This window comes from Ceratotherium simum, chromosome 39, assembly GCF_057802395.1.
Source record: "Ceratotherium simum simum isolate JZ-2026a chromosome 39, ASM5780239v1, whole genome shotgun sequence".
Taxonomy (NCBI): Eukaryota; Metazoa; Chordata; class Mammalia; order Perissodactyla; family Rhinocerotidae; genus Ceratotherium; species Ceratotherium simum.
In genome coordinates, this window is record NC_141938.1 from 66,802 (window position 1) to 88,086 (window position 21,285).

Consider the following 21,285-nt stretch of genomic DNA (forward strand, 5'->3'; position numbering starts at 1 on the left):
CGATGCTGCAGCGGGTGGGGCAGACCCTGGGCTAGCAGGCCCCAGGGAGAACTCCAATGGCGTCTGTGTCAGCATGCCCACACCAGACCACAACAATGGCCGCCGCCAATGTCCCAGTCCCTGGAGAGATCTCACCTCTCACTGAAATGCACTCAGGGCCTATTAGGTGAGTCTCTTTTCACCAAAACACTGTGCACCTTTCTTTCTGGTGATTTTAGGTTGCTTTCTGAAATGGGTGAGTTTGCGCGTGTGGCCTTTAAGAGCCAGTTTTAATTTCTTTGTGAACCAGCTTTTCTGGGGGTACTCCCCAATGTTTGAGTAGCAGTCAAAGTCAGATATAATGTCACTTGTCTCGATTGTGCTGGGTCCACAAAATGCCCACAGCAGGGGCACTCCCCGGCTCAGGGCCCTGTTCCTCCAGGAAGGGCTGCGTACCTGTGGGCTGCTCCCGGGTGGTCGTGCAGAGCTGCGGCTTGTGATGGCGGCATTTTTCCTCTCCAGAAGGGAGTTTTTGCCTCTTCTACCTCAATTAGGATTGTCCTTTGTTGCAGGAGATCCTCTTATCCAGTGTTCAGTTCTGTCTCAGGGGTAATTTTTCCACAAGTAGTTGTAAATTGGCTGTGTCCGCGGGAGGAGGTGAGTTCAGAGTCTGCCTATGCCGCCATCTTGACTTCCTCCTTTAATATTGAAATTATGTTGCATTCAGATTTCTAAATTATAAATTTTGCTGAAGTAAAAGTACTTATATAGAAAGCACTTTGTGAATGTAATTTTTCCTTAGGCAACTTACCAGAGGTTATAAAATGTTTCAAGTTTCTTCATATACCACACTGAATTGCTTTTCCAAAAGCCTCTTCAAATTGTGCTATGACCTCAAATTTCATCTGAACTAGCATTAAATTTTCTGTTCTTTTTCATCTCAGTCAATACGATAAGTAAATCATTGTTTAACCTTCCTTTCTTGATTAATAATATGTTTATGTGACTTTCATATGTTTATCCTTGCAACTACTTACACCGATATCTATTTATATCTTTTGTACATTTATTCTATTGAAAGCTTTTTTTTATAAATATAAAAGTGTTTACATATTAATTATAGTAACTCTGAGTAGTATGGACTATATATTTATTTCAATTTCAATTCTGACATTTTGTTCCATAAGAACTTTAGAAAGTATTTAGTTTAACATATTAACTTTAATGATTTCTTTCAGCACCTTTGTGTTCAGAAAGTCCTCACACTTTTTGGGAGAAAGTCCTCACACTTCATTAAAATTTTCACCTCGACATTTTTTTAAGAATGAGCTTGAGCATAATTTTGTTATTTTAACTTCTAATACAGCAGGAACTTATTGGGGGTGTGATATGAATTAGATTTCTAACATGATTGTTTTCAAGTAGAGACTAACTTCAAGTGCTAAATGATCCTTTTTTCACTGTCATTAGTTCCAAAAGTATTTATTCAGTACCAGTTATGTTCCAGCCACTCTTATGGGTTCATGATGGTGAAAACAAAGATTCTGCCCTCATACAGCTCATATTCTAGTGGTAAATAAAGGCAATAAAGTACTAAATACACAATATTATATCAAGTATTAATAATTACAGTGAAGAAAATTAAAGGCAGGGTGAGAATCATGGGGGAATCTATTTGATAAGAATGTGAATTTTCATCAGACCCACCAATGAAACAGGGGGAGCCGGCCAATAAACGTCTGGGCAGGGATGTCTAAGCAGAGGGAACAGGAAAAGTAAAGGCCCTGAGACAGATACTCACTTTCCATGTTTAATGACAGCAAGAAGATCCATACCTCCAGGTTGTGGTGAGAAAGTTGGAGAAACATAGAAAATGATGTTACACATGGAGCCAAGAGGCAGGTCTGCAGGATTGTGAGGAGCTTCAGAAGGACCAGGGATGCTCAAGATGTGTTTAGGGAAATGGTTAAAAAAAACACATGTATGAAACTCAAAAGAGTGAATGTGCATTTAGAAAAGGAAAGGATATCACAACCGACCAATGGTCCCTTTCTTGTAACATCTCTTTGGACAGTTCACCAGACATGCTCACATTGTCTTCTGTCCTGACTACAGCCTGGCTTGCCTTCCCCACCACAACAGTCTACAACTCCCAGGAACTGCCAGCACTCACAGAGCCCCACAGAGTGAGGGGACCCAGAGCTTCAGCTCTCCTAGCTCTCAGTGAATCCCACTCTGAGGTGCCACTGGAGGATTGAGAAGAAGGACGTGATATGACTTAGGTGTACAAGCATCACCAGAGGCTTAATGGAGAATAAATCCAGGAAGCAAGAACGCAAGGAGTGGTTTGAGTGAGTCCTGGTGAGAGATGTGGAGGCTGAGTGAGAGGGTGGTGATGGAGAATGTTAGGTTGAAACACTATGGATGTACTCAGGACACTGGGGCTGGGCAAGTTGGAGGGGAAACTTAGAACTGAGTTTGAGACTCAAATTACTCAATAGACACGTGCATTGAGATGAGGCAAGGCCACTGGATGCCTGAGTCAAGAGTTCAAACGGGGGCCGGCCCCGTGGCTTAGCGGTTAAGTGCTCGCGCTCCGCTGCTGGCGGCCTGGGTTCGGATCCCGGGCGCGCACCGACACACCACTTCTCCGGCTATGCTGAGGCTGCGTCCCACATACAGCAACTAGAAGGATGTGCAGCTGTGACATACAACTATCTACTGGGGCTTTGGGGGGAAAAAATAAATAAATAAAATCTTAAAAAAAAAAAAAGAGTTCAAACGGGAGGACAGGCCTGAAGTCATGGGTTAGGGGATGAACAATGCACAGAGGAAGCAATGGGATTGCATGAGAAGGGAAAGAAGATGTCTCACACCAGGAGCCAGTGTAGACAAGGTTAAATTTCCATCTCCACCCCTCTTTTCCAATGACCTATCACCAAATTCCTCTAAAATATCTTGTTTTATTGATGTTGTTCATGAGAATTTTTAACATCTAGTGGAACAAATCTCCTTGTTATCATTATATTCAAGTTCAAAATGGTCAATTTCTTGCCTGTTCATTTCTCCTTTAAGTTGATCTTTTAAACCACTTGGTCAGGTTCAGAAGATCTAATAAAATTTTGATTAGAATGTAATTAAAAAATATTTGGGAAGGATTAATATTGTTAAAATGTTCAAGATTTTCATCTAGAAATGTGGTGGGCTTCAGAGGTTATTCAAATGGTTAGAAGACAAGCCTAACTTTTTTAAAAACTATTTGTTTCTTTGCATTAAATTTTCCTAGTATAAAATAGCCTACATGATTCATGCCAATGTTATTTTATATTTCTTTATCCATAACCAGAGTCTATGTTGCCTTAAAATAGAGTGGCTAATTTAAGCCACAAGAAGTTTATGTAGAAAATAGTGAACAAAGGTTAATTTTGCACTGAAGTGACTAAAGTCATTGATTGCTTCTTTCAAGTGATAAATACTTTTCATATATACAAAGACACAAAATCTTAATATACACAAAAAGGCTTCCTTGAAAAAAATCTTAGATCCAAAAACCTCCTGACTTTTATTCATATTGAGGGATAGATCATGCATACTGAATTTGCACAAATAATTATAAAGTGAACAGTTAAGTAAACACTATCCATGTAAAAACAATATTGTTAGCACCTATGATGCCCCAATAAAGAATTAATAAAATATAATTCAACTTCTATAAGTTAATAAAACTGGCAAAAATAAAATTTATTCTTATAAAGACTGTTGATTTTCACTGGATAAAATTTTTATTTTTTTTGATTTGAAATATAAGTGATGTTTCAAGTTACCAGCATAGATTAAGCTAGTTTTTTTTTTTAACAGCATTTCATTATTATTATTTTTGGAAAAACTTAGAAACAATACATTCCAATCTCTTTAAACATTATCTGAATAAAAATTGCATGAGAAAATTGAGTTCCATGGCCCATTCAGTTTTTCACATATTTCACATATATCAGTGAGCAACTGTTATGTGCCAGGCACTGTTCTAGGTATTTGGTTTATTGCAGTGAACAAAACAAAGGTCTACCATCATGAAGATTAATTTCTTGTGGGTGACATGACAATAAAGAAAAATTATAGTTCATATGTTTATTTAATATGCTGAAAAGTGAAAGGTGATTTGCAAAAAAGTCAAATGACCACAGTAAAGAGGACCAGGAAAGTGGGACTGCTAGTGGAAACCTTGTGGTTATAAATAGGGTGTTCAGGGGTAGACCTCTTGGAGAAGGTGACATTTGGGAAAAGACTGGACTTGAGTGAACAATATGGAGTTAAGAGTTTGTGACTCTACATAGAGCTAAGTGCCCACTCAATATTATGAATATCATCACCTAATTTAAACAAATAAATGCCCATCTTGTAAAACATCCCCTTTTCAAAAGCTGATTGAGGGTCCTTTGACTCTGATGGCAAACTGTGCATCACTAGCTCTCTTTTATTATGCAGATGTATGGAAACGAGTTTGACATTTACACTACTTTTTCTTCCTTTTCTATTTAGTTTTTATTTATTTATATTTTTATTTTTTATGTAACATAGGAAAATACATCATGGGTTGAGAATCACACTTTCAGCTGTGACTTCATTCTGCTGGAACTCTTCTCTTCTTCCCAAAAATGTCCACTTTTCTTCTCCTTTATATTCATTATTTTTATTATGACTATAACAGAATATACAGTCATGATTCTCCTTATCCACAGGGACTCACAACTCCACACACCATTGTATTTCCTGCTCAGCCATCTCTCTTTTATGGATATCTTGCATATTTCCAATATTGTTTCCAAAATGGTCACTAACCTTTTATGAGGCAGCAGAACTATTTCTTTTGCAGGTTGTGGCTTCCAGATGTTTCTATCCCTCACCCTCTTGAATGGAGAGTGATTTCTTCTGGCAGCAATGTCCTATGATTGCTATGTAGCCATCTGTCACCACTGCACTCTCCCATTCTTATGAATGACTAGGTCAGCATTCTCATGGCTAGAGGGTCCTGGCTTGTTGAGACGGTCAACTCCATAGTTCACACAGCTTACACACTCCACCTTTCTTCTGTGGCTCAAGAGCTATTCATTTTTTCTGTGAAGTCCCTGCAATGTTGGAATTCTCCTGTGTGGACACAACACACTACAAACGAGGAGTTTATAGAAGTGACATCATTTTCCTCCTCATCCCTTTCTCTCTAATCTTTGCTTCTTATGTCCAGGTTCTCCTTACTCTCCTCCAAATGAAATCATCTGAGGCACAGAAAAGTCATTCTCCTCCTGTTTTCCACATGGTTGTCATCATGATGGGCCATTTGTTTCCATGTGCATAACTTCTCAGTCCTACCACGCTCCAGGCCAGGGTGACACCTATGCATGTTCTACCCCAGCCTCACACCCACACTCAAGCATGATGCCTCAGTCATACCACACTCCAGGCCAAAGTGATGCCTGGGTGTGTTCTACCCCAGCCTCACACCCACACTCAAGCATGACGCCTCAGTCATACCACACTCCAGGCCAGGGTGATGCCTGGGCGTGTTCTACCCCAGCCTCACACCCACTCTCAAGCATGACGCCTCAGTCATACCACACTCTAGGCCAGGGTAATGCCTGGGCGTGTTCTACCCCAGCCTCACACCCACACTTAAGCATGACGCCTCAGTCATACCACACTCCAGGCCAGAGTGACACCTGGGCGTGTTCTACCCCAGCCTCACACTCACTCTCAAGCATGATACCTCAGTCATATGACACTCCAGACCAGGGTGATGCCTGGGCATGTTCTACCCATCCTCACACCCACACTCAAGCATGACGCCTCAGTCCTACCACACTCCAGGCCAGGGTGGTGCCTGGGCATGTTCCACACCATCCTCATACCCACACTAACCATATTTTCACGTGCATGATGCCTCAGTCATACCACAATCCAGGCCAGGGTGACACCTTTGCATGTTCTACACCATCCTCATACCCACACTCAAACATGACACCTCAGTCCTACCATACTCCAGGCCAGGGTAATGCCTGGCCGTGTTCTACCCCATCCTGCCACCCACACTCAAGCATGATGCCTCAGTCATACCACACTCCAGGCCAGGGTGATGCCTGGGCGTATTCTACCCCATCGTCACACCCACAGTAACCCTATTATCTATAGCTTTAGGAATAAAAATGTTTGGGCAGCAGTGATAAATATGTTCCAAAAAAACTTTCCACATAAAAGTAGTAGAAAAAAATGCTTGAAATGTTTGTTGTATTTCCTATATTCAATAGCGAGAAGAAATCCATTATTAGTTTCTTCTGAGAACAAAATCAAAGTCTCTGTCACTCTAAGTATGGAAAGAAGTAGATATTTCCAAACTCCTGATAAAGTTTTCATGTGTGATTGTTTTTGTAAATACACACCTTAAATAATGTATTGTTCCCTCTGAGGTCCTAATTATCATCACCCAAGGCCCTTATTGAAAGTAAATGAGGAGGCGGAGTCAAGATGGCGGCGTAGGCAGACTCTGAACTCACCTCCTCCCGTGGACACAGCCAATTTACAACTACTCGTGGAAAAATTACCCCTGAGACAGAACTGAAAACTGGATAAGAGGAACTCCTGCAACAACGGACAATCCTAACTGGGGTAGAAGAGGCAAAGACTCCCTTCCGGTGAGGAAAAACGCCGCCTTCACAAGCCGCCAGCTTCACGGCCGCCAGGAGCAGCGCACAGGTACGCAGCCTCCCTGGAGACGCGGGGCCCTGAGCCGGGGAGCGCCCCCGCTGTGGACATTTTGTGGACCCAGCACAATCGACACCAGTGGCATAATATCTGACTTTGCCTGCTACTAAAGCATTGGGGAGCACCCCCAGAAAACCCGGTTCACAAAGAAACTAAAACTGGCTCTTAAAGGGCCCGCGCACAAACTCACCCGTTCCAGAAAGCATCCTAAAATCACCAGAAAGAAAGGTGCACACTGCTTTGGTGACAAGAGACTCACCTAATAGGCCCTGAGTGCATCTCGGTGAGGGGTGAGACCTCTCCAGGGACTGGGACATTGGCGGCGGCCATTGTTGTGGCCTGGTGTGGGCATGCTGACACAGACGCCATTGGAGTTTTCCCTGAGACCTGCTAGCCCAGGGTCTGCTCCACCCGCTAGAGCACCGATTTAATCCAGCTCAGCCAGGGCAGGCAGCCCACCCTAGAGACTGGCCCCACCTAACAACAAGCCCTCAGGCAACGTGTGGGCCTGCATAGATTGGTGACTGGATTTTCTGCAGCCTGGCAACTGAGCTGACTTGAGCGGGGCAGGGTGTGCACAAGGAGCGGGTGGAGAGTGTGAGGTGGTGGCGGAGTGTGTGGGGCTCCCGCCGTGGAGAGACTGGGTCCACTTGGGGAGGTCGGGGCACTCACAAGGGGCAGGACTGTGTTGACTGTGTGTGTGGACCTCTGGGCGGCAGGGCTTGTCAGCTGCAGAAGACTTGTGCTTCTCAAAGACCCACATAGGAGGTTTGCCCCACCTTCCAAAGCCTGAAACAATTGGGTGCCCCCGTGCCTGAGGACAGCCCCACCCAGCTGCAATCCTCAGAGAGCTGACAAGAGACCTAATAGGCTAGAGGTTTACAGCAATTCTAAGGCCCTGAGCCTAACAACCTGCCACACTGGGGGCCTACTCACTTAAAAGAAATACTCCAACACAAATGTGGTATTAGAACTTGCAGCCAACTGTGCTGGGGCTTCCCACACCTGATAAAGAGACTGAAGGGCCCACAACAACTACAAGCAGCTGAGCATTACAACAGCTGGCCAGGAACATAACTCAGCATCCCTGGGCGCCTATAGGGAGAGCTAACAGGCCACAATAGAAGGACACACGTAGCCCACATAGGGGCCACCCCTGGAACATTGAGAACTGAGGGAAGCACACTGGAAGCCTCCTAAGCCATCACTTACATAAGGTCACCTATCCAAGAGCAGGAGACGTAGCTGACCTACCTAATACATAGACACAAGCACAGGGAAAGAGGCAAAATGAGGAGGCAAAAGAATACATTCCAAGTAAGGGAACAGGACAAAACCCCAGAAAAGGAACTAAGTGAAACAGAAATGAGCAACCTACCTGACAGAGAGTTCAAACTAAGAGTGTTAAGGATGCTCACTAATCTGGGGAGAAGAATAGATGAACTCAGTGAGAATGTCAACAAAGAAATGGAAGATATAAAAAGAACCAATCAGAAATGAAGAATACAATACTGGAAATGAAAAACTCATTAGAGGGACTCAAAAGCAGAGTAGAGGATACAGAAGAACGGATCAGTGAGCTGGAAGAAAGACTAGAAGAAATTACCCAAGGTGAACAGGTAAAAGAGAAAAGAATTAAAAAGAGTGAGGACAGTCTAAGGGACCTCTGGGACAACATCAAGCGCACTAACATCCATGTTATAGGTGTCCCGGAAGGAGAAGAGCGAGACAAGGGGGCAGAGAATCTATTTCAAGAAATAATAGATGAAAACTTCCCTAACCTAAGGAAGGAAAGAGACATCCAGGTACAGGAAGCACAGAGAGCCCCAAACAAGATAAACCCAAAGAGGCCCACACCAAGACACATCATAATCAAAGTGTCCAGAATTAAAGATAAAGAGAGAATCCTAAAAGCCACAAGAGAATGTCAAGTTACATACAAAGGAAACCCCATAAGGCTATCAGCTGACTTCTCAACAGAAACCTTACAGGCTAGAAGAGAATGGCACAAAATATTTAAAGTGCTAAAAGGAAAAAACTTACAGCCAAGAATACTCTACCCAGCAAGGTTATCGTTCAAAATGGAAGGAGAGATCAAAATTTTCCCAGATAAGCAAAAATTAAAGGAGTTTGTCACCAAGAAACCAGTGCTACAAGAAATGTTAAAGGGACTGATTTAAGGGGAAAAGAGAAGACCACAAATAGGAAAAATTATCTATTTCCACGATTAGAACGTAATGGATACAAATGCACAAAAAAGAGGTTAGATATGATATCAAAAACATAAAAGGAGGGAGGAGGGTAGTTAAAGAGTACAGCTTTCAGACAGAGGTCAAACTAAAGTGACCATCAATTCTGTATAGAAGAAGTAAGGAACAGAGAAGGACTACTTAAACACTGAGGAAAAAAAAGAAAAGTTAAAAAATGGCAGTAAGTACATACTTATCAATAGCTACTTTAAACGTCAATGGACTAAATGCCCCAATTAAAAGGCATAGGGTGGCTGACTGGATAAAATAACAAGACCCATATATATGCTGCATACAAGAGACACACTTCAGACATAAAGACACTCACAAACTGAAAGTGAAGGGATGGAAAAAGATACTCCACACAAATGGCAATGAAAAGAAAGCTGGGGTAGCAGTACTCATATCAGATAAAATAGACTTTAAAACAAAAACTGTAAAAAGAGACAAAGAAGGGCATTACATAATGATAAAGGGAACAATCCAACAAGAGGCTATAACACTTGTAAATATCTACGCACCCAATGTAGGTGCACCTAAATATATAAAGCAATTATTAACAGACATAAAAACAGAAATAGACAGTAACACAATAATAGTAGGGGACTTTAACACTCCACTTACACCAACAGAGAGATCATCCAAACAGAAGATCAATAAGGAAACATTGGCCTTAAACGACACCTTAGAACAGATGGACCTAGTAGATATATACAGAGCATTCCATCCAAATACCGAAGAATACACATTCTTTTCAAATGCACATGGAACATTCTCCAAGATTGATCACATATTAGGCCACAAAACAAGTCTCCATAAATTTAAGAAGATTGAAATAATACCAAGCATCTTTTCTGACCACAACGGTATGAAACTAGAAATCAACTATAGGAAGAAAATCAGAAAAGCCACAAATACATGGAGATTAAACAAAATGCTACTGAACAACGACTGGGTTAACGAAGAAATCAAAGAAGAAATAAAAAAATACCTGGAGACAAATGAAAGTGAAAATACTACATGCCAGAATTTATGGGATACAGCAAAAGCGGTTCTAAGAGGGAAGTTTATAGCGATACAGGCCTATCTCAACAAACAAGAAAAATCTCAAATAAACAATCTAAAAATGCACCTAAAGGAACTGGAAAAAGAAGAACAAACAAAGCCCAAAATCAGTAGAAGAAGGGAAATAATAAAAATCAGAGCAGAAATAAATGAAATAGAGACCAAAAACAATAGAAAAAATTAATAAAACCAAGAGCTGGTTCTTTGAAAAGATCAACAAAATAGACAAACCTTTAGCTAGACTCACCAAGAAAAAAGAGAGAAGGCACAAATAAGTAAAATCAGAAATGAAAGAGGAGAGGTTACAACAGACACCTCAGAAATACAAAAGATTATAAGAGAATACTATGAAAAACTATATGCCAACCAATTCGACAATCTGGAAGAAATGGATAAATTCTTAGAATCATACAACCTTCCAAAACTGGATCAAGAAGAAGTGGAGAATTTGAATAGACCAATCACCAGTAAGGAGATCGAAACAGTAATCAAAAACCTCCCCAAAATAAAAGTCCAGGACCAGATGGCTTCCTGGTGAATTCTACCAAACATTCAAAGAAGACTTAATACCTATCCTTCTCAAACTCTTCCAAAAATTGAGGACAGGGGAAGCTCCTAACTCATTCTCTGAAGCTGAAATTACCCTGATACCAAAACCAGACAAGGACAACACAAAAAAAAGAAAATTACAGGCCAATATCACTGATGAACATCGATCTGAAAATCCTCAACAAAATACTAGCAAATCGCATACAACAATACGTTAAAAAGATTATACACCATGATCAAGTGGGATTTATTCCAGGTATGCAGGGATGGTTTAACATTCGCAAATCAATCAACGTAATACACCACATTAATAAAATGAAGAACAAAAATCACATGATCATCTCAATAGATGCAGAGAAAGCATTTGACAAGATCCAGCATCCATTTATGATAAAAACTCTGAATAAAATGGGTATAGAAGGAAAGTACCTCAACATAATTAAGACCATATATGAGAAACCCACAGCTAATATCATCCTCAATGGTGAAAAACTGAAAGCTATCCCTCTAAGAACAGGAACCAGACAAGGATGCCCACTGTCACCACTCGTATTTAACATAGTATTGGAAGTCCTAGCCAGAGCAATCAGGCAAGAGAAAGAAATAAAGGGGATCCAAATTGGAAAGGAAGAAGTGAAACTGTCACTATTTGCAGATGACATGATTTTATATATAGAAAACCCTAAAGAATCCACCAGAAAACTTTTAGAAGTAATAAACGAATATGGTAAAGTTGCAGGATACAAAATCAACATACAAAAATCAGTTGCATTTCTGTACGCTAACAACGAAGTAGCAGAAAGAGAAATTAAGAATACCATCCCATTTACAATTGCAACAAAAGGAATTAAATACCTAGGAATAAACTTAACCAAAGAGGTGAAAGATCTGTACACCGAAAACTATAAAACATTTCTGAAAGAAACTGAAGAAGACACAAAGAAATGGAAAGATATTCCGTGCTCTTGGATTGGAAGAATTAACATAGTTAAGATGTCCATACTTCCTAAAGCCATCTATAGATTCAATGCAATCCCTATCAAAGTTCCAACAACATTTTTCACAGAAATAGAACAAAGAATCCTAAAATTCATATGGAACAACAAAAGACCCCGAATAGCTAAAGGAATCCTGAGATAAAAGAACAAAGCTGGAGGTATCACACTCCCTGATATCAAAATATACTACAAAGCTATGGTAACCAAAACAGCATAGTACTGGCACAAAAACAGACACACAGATCAATGGAATAGATTCGAAAGCCCAGAAATAAACCCACACATCTATGGACAGCTAATCTTTGACAAAGGAGCCAAGAACATACAATGGGGAAAAGAAAGTCTCTTCAACAAATGGTGTTGGGAAAACTGGATAGCCATATGCAAAAAAATGAAAGTAGATCCTTACCTTACACCATACACAAAAATTAACTCCAAATGGATTAAAGACTTGAATGTAAGACCTGAAACTGTGAAAGTTCTAGAAGAAAACATAGGCAGTACGCTCTTCGACATCGGTCTTAGCAACATCTTTTCAAACACCACATCTGACCGGGCAAGAGAAACAATAGACAAATAAACAAATGGGACTACATCAAACTAAAAAGCTTCTGCACAGCAAAGGAAACCATCAACAAAACGAAAAGACAACCTAACAATTGGGAGAAGATATTTGCAAACCATACATCTGATAAGGGCTTAATCTCCAAAATATATAAAGAACTCATGCATCTCAAAAACAGAAAAACTACCAACCCAATTAAAAAATGGGCAAAAGACCTGAACAGACATTTCTCCAAAGAAGATATACAGATGGCCAACAGACACATGAAAAGATGTTCAAAATCACTAACTATCAGGGAAATGCAAATCGAAACTACAATGACATATCACCTCACACCCGTCAGAATGGCTATAATTAACAAGACAGGAAACAACATGTGTTGGAGAGGATGTGGAGAGAAGGGAAGTCTCATACACTGCTGGTGGGAGTGCAAACTGGTGCAGCCACTATGGAAAACAGTGTGGAGATTCCTCAAAAAATCAAGGATAGAACTACCATATGATCCAGCTATTCCACTGTTGGGTATTTATCCAAAGAACTTGAAAACACCAATTTGCAAAGGTACATGCACCCCTGTGTTCATTGCAGCCTTATTCACGATAGCCAAGACTTGGAAGCAACCTAAGTGCCCATCAAGGGACGAATGGATAAAGAAGCTGTGGTATATATACACAATGGAATACTACTCAGCCATAAGAAACGACAAAATCCAGCCATTTGTGACAACATGGATGGACATTGAGGGTATAATGCAACGTGAAATAAGTCAGAGGGAGAAGGCCAAATACTGTATGATTTCCTTCATTAAGTAGTAGATAATAACAACAATAAACAAACACATAGGGACAGAGATTGGATTGGTGGTTACCAGAGGGGAAGGGGGGAGGGAGGAGGGTGAAAGGGATAATTCGGTGCATGTGTGTGGTGATGGGTTGCAATTAGTATTTTGGTGGTGAACATGATGTAGTCCATGCAGAAATAGAAGTACAATGATGTGCACCTGAAATTTTTGCAATGTTATAAACCAATGTTACTGCAATAAATAAGCTAAAAAAAAAAAAAAGAAAGTAAATGATTACCCAAGACTTCAACTTCTTCCTCCTAAAATTTTAAAACTTTGTAAGAATTATTTTTTGTAATACAGTCACACATTATATAACAAATGTTTCCATAAAATTATCTGTATTTTTGTAAAATGTAGAAAATTATGCTTAAGGATGCCAAAGAGCTGAGTAGGTATCTAGGATGTCAATGTAACTAGTCATGGTAATATGATTATATTATTTTATAATGGAGAGAATACTGTATTCACCAGGTCGTGTGTCATGAAGACTATTGCACGTAGATCAAAGGGTTACTTGCTGAGTTGTGCAAGTAAGTAGTGGTATAATATCAGAGAGGAAGTCCTTCCTGGAAGTCAACATATGAAAGATGGTTTTCAAGAAACATAATTCTAATTAACTTTTGACTTTTTGTTGCATTCTTGTTTATATTTTTTGTTTTGTTATTTAGTAAAATGGAAATATGAGATCAGAGCTAAATTTCACTTTAACAGAATGATTATTGTACCCTAGTAACACACTTTCTCTATATTCAGCCCACTGTAGTTACTTATTTTTCCTTTAGATAAAGGTTGAATATTTGCAATGTTTAGTTTAGCATTGCTATCATATTAACTTTCCAGGGATGTTTTCACATATTTACATAACTCTAAAATTGAGTCATGTCCAAAGTCTACACTTAGTTATTACATCTTCCATAGCATTGCCTCCTAATATGTGCCAACTCCACCTCCTTTTCCTCTTCTCTGTAGCCAGCCATGGCCAGGTTAGATGCCTTTTCCCTTGAACACAATGCACCCACGAGTATCTCTGTAACTATATCATAATGATCTCTTTGTCTACCTTTCTCATGGTGGACTGCTTGAGGAAAAGCACCACATATACATCTTTGTATTTTATATTTTATAATATTTCCATCAATGATTAAGTATAGGCAAGTGTGAACTGTCCTTAAGATTTTTCATTTAAAATTTGGTGTTTGGATTCCAAAATGTGTATCCCATCTAAAACTGACATTCAATTATTTTTTCAATGCTGAAGTTTTCTTTCTAAGGAAGTGATTACAAGATGAGTTACAGGAAATTTAGAAAAAAGATTCCAAATTAAAGAATAACATGTATTATCATTGGGGAAAATGAAAATAAAACATATTTACTTATTTGATAAGAACTTACTGATACATTTTATATCCCAGTAAGTACAAGCTAGAATAAGTATTTTTATCTTTTCCATGAACTCTAACCTACATCACCTTCATCCCTCTTTTTTAAGAAGTCTAAATGGAGGAACATGACATCATCTTCAAAATTGTGACGTTAACTTCTGATCCTGGGCAGAGTGGCAGAAGAGTCTCCAAAGCCAGAAAGGCTTGTTTGTGGTCTGAAATCACACAGAACTATGCACCAAGTTCCCTGGATAGATGGGGCCACCACCCTGGTTCTCTCTCTAGGCAGTGCCACAAGCTGGGCTCTCAGCTTGAGTGCTGCTGGGCTCACAGCTTTCTAAGTACTCCAGCCAGGCTTCTTTGTCATAAGGCAAAAAGAGCCCCAATAGGTTGAACCCAAGAAGGGCTATACCTAGATACATTGTAATTAAATTGCCAAAATCAAAGACAAAGTGAGAATTTTGAAAGTACCAAGGAAAAATGTCATGTCTTTTACAACAGAAACCCCTTAAGGTTATTGATGGATTTTTCAACAGAAACTTTTCTAGCCAGGAGAGAATGGGAAGATACATTCAAAATATTGAAAGAAAAAAACTATCAATCAAGAATACCATACCCTGCAAAATTATCCTGAAGAAATGAAGAGAAAGAATTTCCTGACAAACATAAGCTCAGGTAACTTATTGCCACTAGGGTTGTCTTCAAGAAATTCTATGGGGGGAGGGAAGAGGGTGAAAGGGATAATTCAGTACATGTGTGTGGTGATGGGTTGTAATTAGTATTTTGGTGGTGAACATGATGTAGTCCATGCAGAAATAGAAGTACAATGATGTACACCTGAAATTTTTACAATGTTATAAACCAATGTTACTGCAATAAACAAAAAATAATAAATAAATAAATAAATAAAATAAAAAAACAGAAATTCTATAGGGAGTTCTTCTAGCAGAAATAAAAGGATGCAAATTAACATTGCAAAAGCATATGAAATCAGGTTTAAAACCCATTATTAAGGATAAATATATAGTCAAAGTCAGATTCTCTAATATTATAATGGTGGTGCATTATTCATTAACAATTCTATTTTGAAGTTAAAAAACAAACATTAAAACATAACAATGACACAATAATTTGTTATTGGAGACACGACATAGAAATATATGTACAAAAAATATATGTACATTTTAACACCAATAACCTAAAATGTGAGGAGGGGGAAATAATGTGTAAGGTTTAGGAATGCTATCAAAGTTAAGTTGTTATTAGCTTAAAATGAAGTGTTATAAATATAAAATATTTTATGTGAGCCTCATAGTAACCACAAGGAAAACACTTGCAATAGTTACACAAAAGATTATGATAAAGGAGTCAAAACGTACTACTACAAAATGTTATCAAATCACAAAAGAAGACAGTAAGATAAAAAGCAAGAAACAATGGATCTAAGAACAGCCAAACAACAATGAACTGGCAATATCATATTCTTACCTATTAATAACTACAGCTACATAAATGGATTAAATTCTTAAATCAAGTGGCATTTAATGGCTGAATAAAAAAATGATTCAATGTTTGATGACTTCAAGAGACTAATTCTAAGTTTAAAGATGTATGTAGACTGAGAGTTAAGGAAAACAAAAAGATATTTCATGCAACTGATATCCAAAAATAAAGCATTGCTTATATCAGACAAAATAGACTTGAAGCTAAAAATGGTAAAAAAGAGACAAATAGGGTCAATATATAATAATAGGAATCTATCCTTCATGAAAATATAACAATTGTGAATATTTATGCACCCAACATTGGAGCACCTAAATATATAAAGCAAATATTGAAAAAAAAGGAGAAATAATCAGCAATACAATTATAGTTGTGGACTTTGACACCCCTCCCAACAATGGATAGGTTGTTTAGACAGAGAATAGTAAGGAAACAGCAAATTTGAACAACACTATAGACCAAATGGACCAGTCAACAAATTCTTCTGAAGTACACATGGAAAATTTTGAAAGATAAGGCATATATTATGCAACAAAACATATCTAAACAAGTTCAAGAAGATAGAGTTTCTATCAAGTAACTTTTGAGACCACTGTGATGTGAAACTAGAAAACAATACAGGAAGAAAGCTGGCAAATCCACAAATACATGGAAATTGAACAACACACTGCTGAACAACTAATGGATCAAATAAGAAATTAACAGGGAAATAAAAAATTATCTTGAGACAAAAATGGAAACACTATGTACCAAAACTTATGAAATACATCATAAGCAGTTTTAAGTGGGAAGTTATACTTATAAACATATACATCAAGAAAAGAGGGAGATCTCAAATAAATAACCTAACTTTTCACCTAAATGAACTAATAAAAGAAGAAAAAACTAAGCCCAAAATTTGCAGAAGGAAAGAAATAATAAACATTAGAGCAGAAGTAAATGTAATAGAGAAAAGAGAAAAATGAACAAAACTAAGTTGATTCTTTGAAAAGATAAACAAACAAAATGGAAAATCTCTAGATAGATGAATCAAGAAAAAGAGAGGACCAAAATTAATAAAATTATGCATGACAGAGTGGACATTACAACTGATACCACAAAAATACAAGGTATCATAAGATACTACTAGAAACAACCATATGTCAATAAATTGCACTATCTAGCAGAAATGGATAAATTCCTAGAAACAAACAACCTAGTAGGGCTATTCATTGTTGGGAGATTTTTATTACTGATTCAATCCCCTTACTTATTACTGGTCTGTTCAGATTTTTTATTTCTTCCTAATTTAGTCTTGATTGTTTATATTGATTTGAGTCCTATGTTATGGGCTCTTCATTTGCCTGGATTCTCTGGTCAGGTTTCCTTGTCAGGCAAGACTAGGTACTATACTCAGCAGTAGGAAGCACTATGTTAGCTTTACCACCCAGCCAGGGTGGGTGGCAGAATAGGCTCTACAGATGGCATGGCTCTCTTTTGGCATCTTAATCTGGCAAACTGTGCACTAATGTTCCTGGCCAGATAGGACCACCAATTTTGCTATAAAGGTAAGCAGCTTGGCTGCCTGGGTTCACTGCTCATATGCCGCTGTAAGCAGAGCTGCAGGATAGGCTACATAGCTCCCTGGATGTTCTGGGTATGTTTTCTGGTGAGGAAAGGGTACAGGCTGAAGACTGTATCCATCAGTGGGTCACACTACTAATTAGCATATTTGCCAGAGTGGGACCACAGAACATGCCCCAAAGCTGGCGAGGTTTGTTGTTTTGGACGAAATCAGACAGAACTGCACATCAAGTTCCCTGGCCAGACAGGGCCACTGGCTGGCTCTGAGAAGGGTGGAGCCAATTTTAGGCTCTCTTCTCAAGTGCTGCTGGGCTATGCAGCTTCCCAGTTGCTCTGGTATGTCTTCCTGATTGGAAATGCCTGAGAGTTACCCTCAGCCATAGGCAGAGGTATGAATTAACTTTGTTACTTTTGAATGGCAACAAAAGAGACACCAAAGCCAGCAAGGCTCATTGTTCTGGGTCTCAAGTTAGGCAAAATTGTGTAAGGAGTCACTGAGTAGATGTGTTAAAAATTCTGGCTCTTATTCTGGCCAGAGCTGCTGGCCATACTCTCTATTTGAGTGCTGCCGGGCCATACAGCTTCTCAGGTGCTGTGGTCAGGCTTCCTGGTTGCCAGAGCTGGGGGGATACACTCAACAGTAGGTGGGACAATAAAGTAGCTTCCCTGCTTGGAGGTGGAGGCAGAACAGGCCCTCAGTGAGGCTCAGTGTTTGGGGTCTCCTATCAGACAGAACTTCTCCCTGAGTTCCATGGCCAAATGAGGTCTACATCCTTGCTCTGCCACCTTACATATCCACTGGTCAGTCTCTCCACTCAAGTGCTGCTGAGATATGCAGCTTTCCAGGTGATGAAGTCAAATATTCTGATTAGCAGGGCTGGGGGTAGTACTCAGCAGTAGGCAGAGCTATGAATTATTTTTCCTGCCTATGTGCAGTAGCAGAACAGGTTCCAAGGCTGGTGATGCTCTTTGTTTGGTGTTGAAAATCAGGCAGAACTGCTCACAATTTTCCTGGCCACACAGCTCTACTGCCTTTTCTCTGCAGATGGGCAGATCCCCTGGCTGGGATTTCTACTTGTGTGCCACAGTGAGTAGAAACTCAGCCAGCCACAATCTGAGTGCTGGTTGCTGTAAGCCCCTCTCCCACTCCCCATCACAGTCTGATCTCCAGCAGTCAGCCGCACAAATTACCCCCACAATCCCTGTGAGGCGAGACTCAAATGGGCCTCCCAGGAAGTGACCCACAATGCTGGCAGAGCTGGCTGTCCACCTTGAGCTCTCTTTCTCCCACTGAGAAGAGTATAAGCCCAGGGGGTCCTCTTGGTGTGGCTCTGTGCTTGCAGCCTTTGAGGCAGCAGTGAGCCCAGTATGCTAGACGTGAAAAGACTTGGCAAGAAGGTCCTGTACTGGGTGGTGTAAAACTGGTAAAGTGAAATGGAGTGAGAGATGTGAACCTTTGGGAGACATTAGGGGTCGAGTTAGAAAGCTTGGTCATGTTCGGCATACAGAGAGTACAACTAAACACGGATGGTGAAGCTGGAGATCAAACATGATATCCTGACAGAGCTGTCTAGTTCTGGGCAACAAAGACAAGCAAGGAAAAGAAGTCTAAAGAGAGCAAGAAAGTCTCCACAGAAGGAAGATTTAACATAAATCTCAAAGATTAGAAGACTTCAAAGCCCTTAGAAATGGTGGGGAAGACTGTTTACGTGGAAGAAAGAATAGGGGTGTGGGCAAAGATGCAAGAAAGACAATGTTATGTAGATATAAATACTTCAGTTTCGCTGGAAGTGGGAACTAAAAATAGGGAGATTTTATGTGTCATTTTTTAATGTAAACGTAATGGAATGTACATAGAATGTAACCTAGCAAATTATTTGCATTCTCAAAAGTATGTTCCAGGAAGGTTAACCTAGACTAGGGCAAAAGTGTATTGATGTGGGCAGAAATTGGAGGCAGAACATTACTTGAATTATCATTATGATATTATAATACTTTCAATTTCTATCTCATAGAAGCAAGTGCTATGCATTTTGAATAAAATATACTGGAATTATATTAGAACCATTACTCCCCAAAATTTGTGATCCAACAGAAAGAAATGTTAATGATAGCAAACAATTTTCACAGAGCAACCTCCTGTCTTTTCCCTTCCCAAATCAAATTTTTTGAACAATTTGGTGACTTATTTTTCATTAATATTCCCACATTTTTATGATCAACAGTATGTTGTCTGGTGGGTCACAGCTTTCTGCTCCTGAATTCCTGGGCTTTGTTCTCTGTACAACTCATCCAGGAAGAATGCAGAACCACACATCATCACATTCAAATGCTAACCAGCAGGATGAAGGAGCAAGAAGGTGTGTGCCTCCAGTTCCAGCACTCTTCTGTTGTCATTGTCCACATGTGCTTGGTTGGACACCCTCCACTGGCTTCGAGGAGAGCTGAGACGTGTGTGATTGTATACTGGTGGTGCTGAACCCAGACAGGTCTGTTCAACTGAAAACTAGTGGTAGAACGGACATATTAGAACCATCATGGTTGCACATGGTATGCAGCCCATGAGAAGGAATAACCCATGAGAGGTATTCCTGTAGGTAGAACAGGCAGGCGATGGTGATATGTGCATGGCAGAGATAAAGAGAAGTCAGCATGATTTTCTGATTTCTGTGTTGGGCAATTATACATGGTGCTTCCATTCATTGTTTCAGGGGACTTACTTGGGCAGATCAGTATTGGGCACAATGATTTTTACGTCATTGTGAGACACTAATTACAATTTTCCCCTAATGTGAAGTGGCAGCAAGGAGGGGCAGAGGTAAGATCACTCTGGCAATAATTCTTAAGGCACGATGCATCGCCCTGAAAAGTCAGAAGGGCAGAAAATGGTTAATAAAAACATCAATTGGCTAGTAGGAAATAAAATTTGAGAAGCTCAGCTGATTGATTTCAGAATAAGGAACACTGCCTTACTTTCTCACACTACCTGTATGTGTGTGTGAGTGAGGAAGCCAACCCACACATTCTCATTCAACATGCTGGGTGGCTTTCTTCCCCAGGGGGCCTCATGGACCGATTTTACCAAAGAGAGAGTACAATTATACTTCTGATTCACCTCATTGAAATTCACTTCTCTTTTCTCAGGTATATTCTCTTGCATCCTGTGTATTTCGTTCTCTCCCTTTCTCTCTCTCAAATATATAATAGCTTAAATGAATATTTAAAATGTAAAGATATAAACAATATAGTAATAATAGAAATACTAATAGACTATAGAAACAATAGTAATAATAAAAACAACAATAATAACTATTGTTTTTGAGTACTTACTATGTGCCAGGCTCTGTTCTGTGTGTGTGTGCACATACGCATGTATGTATATGTGTGTGCATATGCATGTATGTATATGTGTGTGTGTTGTTTAATGTGTTTTTCAATGTGTCTAATTTAATCTTCAAAACAACCCTGTGAGGAAGGTACCATTATCATCTTGATTTAATAGAAATTAATTTCATATGTAATTTCATGTCTGGTTGGTGTTTTGTATTAAGATGAGACATAAAATGAAATATTTTAAAGATACTTTACTTGCGTTAAATTTTCTTATCTCTTCAAAGCATTAGGAAATTTTTAGTTTATATTGCTACTTTCTTAATATAGTTATTTCTTCAATAGCACACTCATCTCCGTAGGCTAAGTAACATCTATCATATATTGATTGCATATAAACTCCTTAAAAATGAGTGATGGTTTCATTCCATCTGTTTTTAGTGCTATTCAGTGACTTCTGCCTCTTCCATGAATTTTCACTGCAATTGACTGAATTATGAGTAAT

The 21,285-nt window shown here is 39.3% G+C and overlaps 1 pseudogene; it reads left to right on the top strand.

Annotated features, from left to right (window-relative positions):
* The first annotated feature begins 2,063 nt into the window (after positions 1 to 2,063).
* Positions 2,064 to 13,373, top strand: LOC147912082 (olfactory receptor 2AJ1-like; annotated as a pseudogene).
* The last annotated feature ends 7,912 nt before the right edge of the window (positions 13,374 to 21,285 follow it).